A 6,000-nucleotide genomic window follows, 5' to 3' on the forward strand; every position below is an offset into this window, starting at 1 on the left:
ATGTATATTAAACTCCTTTCAATGTTAATTATAATGTATAATAACATCTAATTTTATGGCTGTGGAAAGATTTTTTTTTTTTCTTTGCGGTACGCGGACCTCTCACTACTGTGGCCTCTCCCGTTGCGGAGCACAGGCTCCGGACGCGCAGGCTCAGCGGCCATGGCTCTCGGGCCCAGCCGCTCCGTGGCATGTGGGATCCTCCCGGACCGGGGCATGAACCTGTGTCCACTGCATCGGCAGGCGGACTCCCAACCACTGCGCCACCAGGGAAGCCCTATGGAAAGAATTTTTAGAGGGGGTAAAATGTATATGTGACACTATATTGCAACCAGAACCAGATTTGAAGGAGCAAAATATCATTTGGTCCAGGAAATTTATATGGAACAAAATATTTGAAAGTTTTAGCCCTACAAGGTGCTACGTTTCAAACTGTGTTATATGATATAGTCTTTGTATCAAGTGAATGAAAATTTAGTGGATATATGTTGATATTTTTCCTTTAAATTAGGACAGCTTGCTCATCGTTTATATATTTAACTACAGATGAAGACTTGATTTTTTTTCATTCTATGTTCATAGGACTTTCTAATTATTAAGTCTTGATCAATTTCATGCCAGAATTCTAAATTATTTTAAATTACTGGATAAATGAATAATTTATTATGTCCTGAAAGAGATTTCCCTTCGTGATGGATTTCAGTGGGTTCATATAGTGATTGTTTTAAAATTTTTTGCATAATTAAGTCAGAATTCCTAAGTAATGAAGTTTCTGGGTATTTTTGACAAAGACTGAAGTCTTCCAATCTGTGTAGTATATAAACACCTTATACTTCAGAATTAATAGGAAATGAAGTCTGTTTTTAGCATTACCAAATACTGGGCAAAATACTATAAATGTGGATTTAGGATTAAACATTCACAGAAAGATTACTACTCTTGTCCTTGATCTCCTAAGAGTTTTGATAAAGCTGATTGCCTACTTGGAATGCTTTGTTTTGTGGCATTAATAATATTCTTTTAACTGTTCCTGTTTTCTGTACTCTTTATTACCCCATAACCACCATTATCCCCCCAACACACACACACACACACACACACACATCTCTTCTATCCTCAGTCTCTTTCCCCACAAATTTTCTCTGAACGGTTTCATTTAGGCCAGGAACTACCTTAGCTTCAGTATATTGTCCATTCAGTAGATTCCATATAGTGTGATGGTCAAGAGAAGGGCTTTGGAGACAGTCTGGCCTTGAATGGCAACTCCACCATTCAATGGTTACATTTTCTTTTCTTTTTCTTTTTTTATTTTTTTTTACATCTTTACTGGAGTATAACTGCTTTACAATGGTGTGTTACTTTCTGCTTTATAACAAAGTGAATCAGTTATACATATGTCCGCATATCTTTTCCCTCTTGCGTCTCCCTCCCACTCTCCCTATCCCACCCTCTAGGTGGTCACAAAGCACCGAGCTGATCTCCTTGTGCTATGTGGCTGCTTCCCACTAGCTATCTATTTTACGTTTGGTAGTGTATATATGTCCATTCCTCAATGGTTACATTTTCTGAGCTCCTGTTTAACTCATTTGTAAAATGAGGCGGTGATTGTGAGGATTCAGTGAATTAATACATAAAGCACCTAAAACAATGTACTGGGCACTCAGCAAGTGTTACCTGATACTGTTCTTTACTCAGCTGAATTTCTACCGCCTCTCTATTCTGTGTTTCAAACACTTCTTTTTTTTAATCCTTTTTTGCCTTGTCCCCTTTTGAAGTCCTTCAGTAATTCAGAATTTGAAAGTCCAAAACAATGTGTTTTATCTTTCTAAGTGATATGCATACCTGGCTCTCTGATAATGAACATCTCTCTTTTTCTGACCTATTTAACCTAGAAATGTTTGGAGTCTCATCTGTTCTACTTAATATTTTCTGTTTGTCTCCCTTCTATCCATTTTTCAGGCTGCAGGAAGATCTGTTCATGCTCTTACTAACTTTCACTGGCTCATTTAATTCATTAACTATTGAACTTCTGTGTGCCAGGTGCTGTTCTACGTACTGTTGATAAATGATGAAATGAACAAGGTTCCCTGCTCTCGGGTTAAAAAGGTCTAAAAGTTAGTGTTTGCATATTTAAGAAGGTAGCTAGGGGGCAGACCATAAGGAGGTAGGTCCTTATCCCAAGACCAATAGGAAGTTGAAGGTTTTGTTGAGTGACAGGAAGGTAATTCTACTTTGAAATCTCTGGAGTTCAATAAGTTAGGTCTCTGGGTTAATGGAAGGAGTTAAGTAATGAGTAAATGAGGTGAAAGGATGCTGTAGTAGTTCAGTCAAGAGCTATGAAAGTAGAATGGTTGTAGTAGCTTGGACTAGAGTGGTGATGTTAGAAACCTAAAGAATTTGAAAGACTTAGTGGGTAAAACAGCCAGGTCTTGGTGAGGAAAAAGGTCGTATCTAAGAATCTGAAGTTGTTCACTTGCATAATTGGAAAAGTAAGGTGATATGTGGAACAAATTACTGATTAAAACAGGTTTCATGGTGGGGAGGCCGGAGTGCTATTGGAACCCTCTTGGCTTTTGGTGTGAAATGGACCTGAAAAGAGGAAGCTGTATAGAAGGGTATGTAATTGTGACTTGTGCCTTTTAATTTCAAAAACAGTATATAGAGTGGCAAGTTTATGTGTATTTTATTTTATGACAACACAGAAGCATGGTATGCACATCATAGAAAGTAAAGAGAATCCAAAAGAATGAACATCCACAATTCAGCCTGTAGGTGATCCCTAGAAATACCTTGGTGTGTGTGTGTGTGTGTGTGTGTGTGTTTTCCTTTATACTATTAAACATCGCTTTAATGAAGACAGACCACTTAATGGTGTTTATCAAGTGTTTATTGAGCACCTCTGTGTGCCAGGCACTGTTCTTGATGTTGAGGGTACATAAGCAGGACAAGTCCGTGGGCCTCCCTCTGAGCTTATGTACTTTACAATGGAGAAGGGTAGTTGTAAATGCGATGTAAAGGAAGGTAAAACAGAGCAACTGAGTGGCAACTTTAGATGCCTAGAGTTGACATGAAACATAGGAGCTCTCCGCTCAGGGACTAGATAACATGTAAAGCTTATAAAATTGGAAAAACTTAGAGGGTAATGAGAAGAAGCTGGGATAGGTGGATTTGGGTCCACGGGGGCAAAATGCTAACAGGTGAACTAGACTAGATCATATAATTAGCCTACATAACCAGTTTATTTGGGTATCTTTCTAATTGCAGTATGAAGCCATTAAAGAGAATTAAGCATAGGAGTGATATGCCATGTAGAGGCTAGATGGTAGGAGGATAAGAATGGAAATGAAGCTGTTGTGGTAGTTCAAGACTACTATATCTGAGGGAGGGAAATAGATTTATTTAGGTTATTTTTTGGCAGCTGAATTTAGGTGTCTGAAAGGAACTGAGAATGATTCAAGTTCTGGATAGTTAGCATAAACGTACAAAGCAATGAAAATCAGATATTTCCACTTTAAAATAGTGTAACCAGTAAAATAGTTATCTTTACACCCATTTTTATCTCTAAAATGATTTTCCTCCAATATTTGAGGGTATACTGTGAATCATACTGCTGGTAGCTTTACATCTGATTTCATATTTAGGCAAACTAAGATGTAGTTATCTATTTTACAGTCAGGGAGGCGGGCTCAGAAAGTTTATTATGGTTACACTAGTATGAAATGATTTGAAATACTGGATTAGCTATAAGACTTGATCTACTTTAAAAGATGAGTGATTTTAGGAAAAATCGGTTTTAAGCACTAGAAGTTTAAACTTTGCAACGTATTTTTGTCCTGGCTTTATTTCAGAAAATTGGGAAATCACAGACAGCCTCCAGCATTAGCAGGCCTAAAATTAATTCAGGAACTACTACATTCAGGAACTACAGCGTGAAGCAATGAGCTAGAGTGCAGACTTGGAACAGAAATCAAATAGCTGTTAAATACTGAGTCTCTGAGCTGAGAAAAGGGAAGAATTTTTGAGGGCTTGTCATTTCACATATGTTGTATCTTAATCTGATAACCCTATTAAGTTCATCTATTGTTTGTTTTTAAAGAGGTGAACTAAAGCTTGGAGAGGTAAAAACAAAGCTCTGCCTGGCGTATGGTGACAAGGATAGTGACTTGGAATAGAGAAGAGATGTGAGACATTTCAGTTGGATGGTGACTTAGCATAAAGGAGTAGTGACGTTTCAAAGACACCACTAAAGATAACCAGTATGTGTGCAGGAAGTGAAAGCCTTGTATAGCAGTCAGTGAATATTAGCATCTAATATGTGCCAGAGACCTCCATAGGTGCTGGCTGGCAATACAGCAAATACAGCCTACCCTCGGGAAACTTGTAGTTTTTGAGGGACGGAAGCAACAAACAAGTAATTTCAGTCCTGATTAGTCCTGGGCATAATACAACTCATTTAGTTCCAACGGCAATCCTGTGAGGAATACTATTTCTTTTACAGAAGGATACATTCAGGCACAATGGGGTTGGTCACTTTTCCAATAGCACCTGGCTAATGGGGGATAGAACTAGTAGGGAGTGTAATAGTAACTGGAGATGGGGCTGTTCCTTAATCACAACCGGGGGCGGTAATGAAAGGCCTCAGGAGGTACACTTGAGATCTGGAAGAGAAGGCAGCTTTGAGGAGGAAGAGCATTCCAAATAGAACAAATGCAGAGGCCCTGTATTTGGATGGAGCTTGGAGTGTTCAAGGGCATTAACGCCAGCGTGGCCATAATAGTAAGCAGCTGATATCAAGAGATCGGTAACTGGCCTTGTAGTTGGATTTTACTCTTGAACTAGGATTGTAGGGATCTGAGCAAGGAAGTGACGTGATCTGAATTAGGGAACCAGTCAGGAAGGGCTGTTGGGTGATGTCGATGGTCGCTTGGATTAGGGTTGGAGCAGTGAAGATGGTGATAAATGGTCAGTTAATAAGATAATTTGGGATACAACCTACAACACTTGGTTATGAATTGGATTTTGAATGTGAGGGAAAGATAATTTTCAAGGATGTCTCCTGGGATTTTTATGCACCTTGGTGTGGAAGGCAGTAAGTACTCTTACTGAGATAGAGAAGCAGGAATGAAATGCGGAGGGAAGATCAACAGTTCTCTTATATCCACGTTAAGTTTCATATGCCAGTTGAATATCCAAGAAGAAATGTCAGTCGGTATGGTATGATTTTGGAATTCTGAGGAGAGCTCTGTGCTGTGATTGGTGAGCAGAGGTCTTTGCAGCTATTGGGTTAGAGGAGATCATCTAGGAAGAGAGTGTACAGAAGAGAAGAGGCTGAGGACTGAGCCCTCTGACACTTGCAACATGTAGGGTTCTAGAACAGGAGAACCATGCAAAGAAAACAGACAATATATTGCAAATATTGGTGTCGTGGAAAGCTAAGTTTCAAGAATTAGTCTTGGAAAGTATAGAAAGTTGTGTCATGCTGCTGAGAGGTCAAAGAAGGTGGCGAATAAATTAGGGTGGACTGTTAAAATAAATAGACCCCAAAATGTCTAATGGCTCAAACACAATAGTTTCCCCCACCACCACCATATAACAAAGGGGGGAATGGTCATGAAGAGGTCAGTAGTCTGGCTCCCCCTCACTTAATCATTTAGGGACCCAGATGAATGAAGGCTCTACTAACTTCACAGTGTGGCTTCAAGATCACATTATAGTCATCTCCATTACAGCTAGCTGGAAGGGAAAAGGAACATGGAGGATCTTTTCTTTTTTTTAATTTTATTTATGTATTTTTGGCTGCATTGGGTCTTCGTTGCTGCACGCGGACCCTCTCTAGCTGCGGCGAGTGGGGGCCACTCCTCACTACAGTGCACGGGCCTCTCACCTCGGCGGCCTCTCCCATTGCAGAGCACGGGCTCCAGGCACGCGGGTTTCAGCAGTTGTGGCACACGGGCCTAGCTGCTCTGCAGCATGAGGGGTCCTCCCGGACCAGAGCTCCGT

Source organism: Orcinus orca, chromosome 4 (genome assembly GCF_937001465.1).
Source record: "Orcinus orca chromosome 4, mOrcOrc1.1, whole genome shotgun sequence".
In the NCBI taxonomy this organism is placed as follows: Eukaryota; Metazoa; Chordata; class Mammalia; order Artiodactyla; family Delphinidae; genus Orcinus; species Orcinus orca.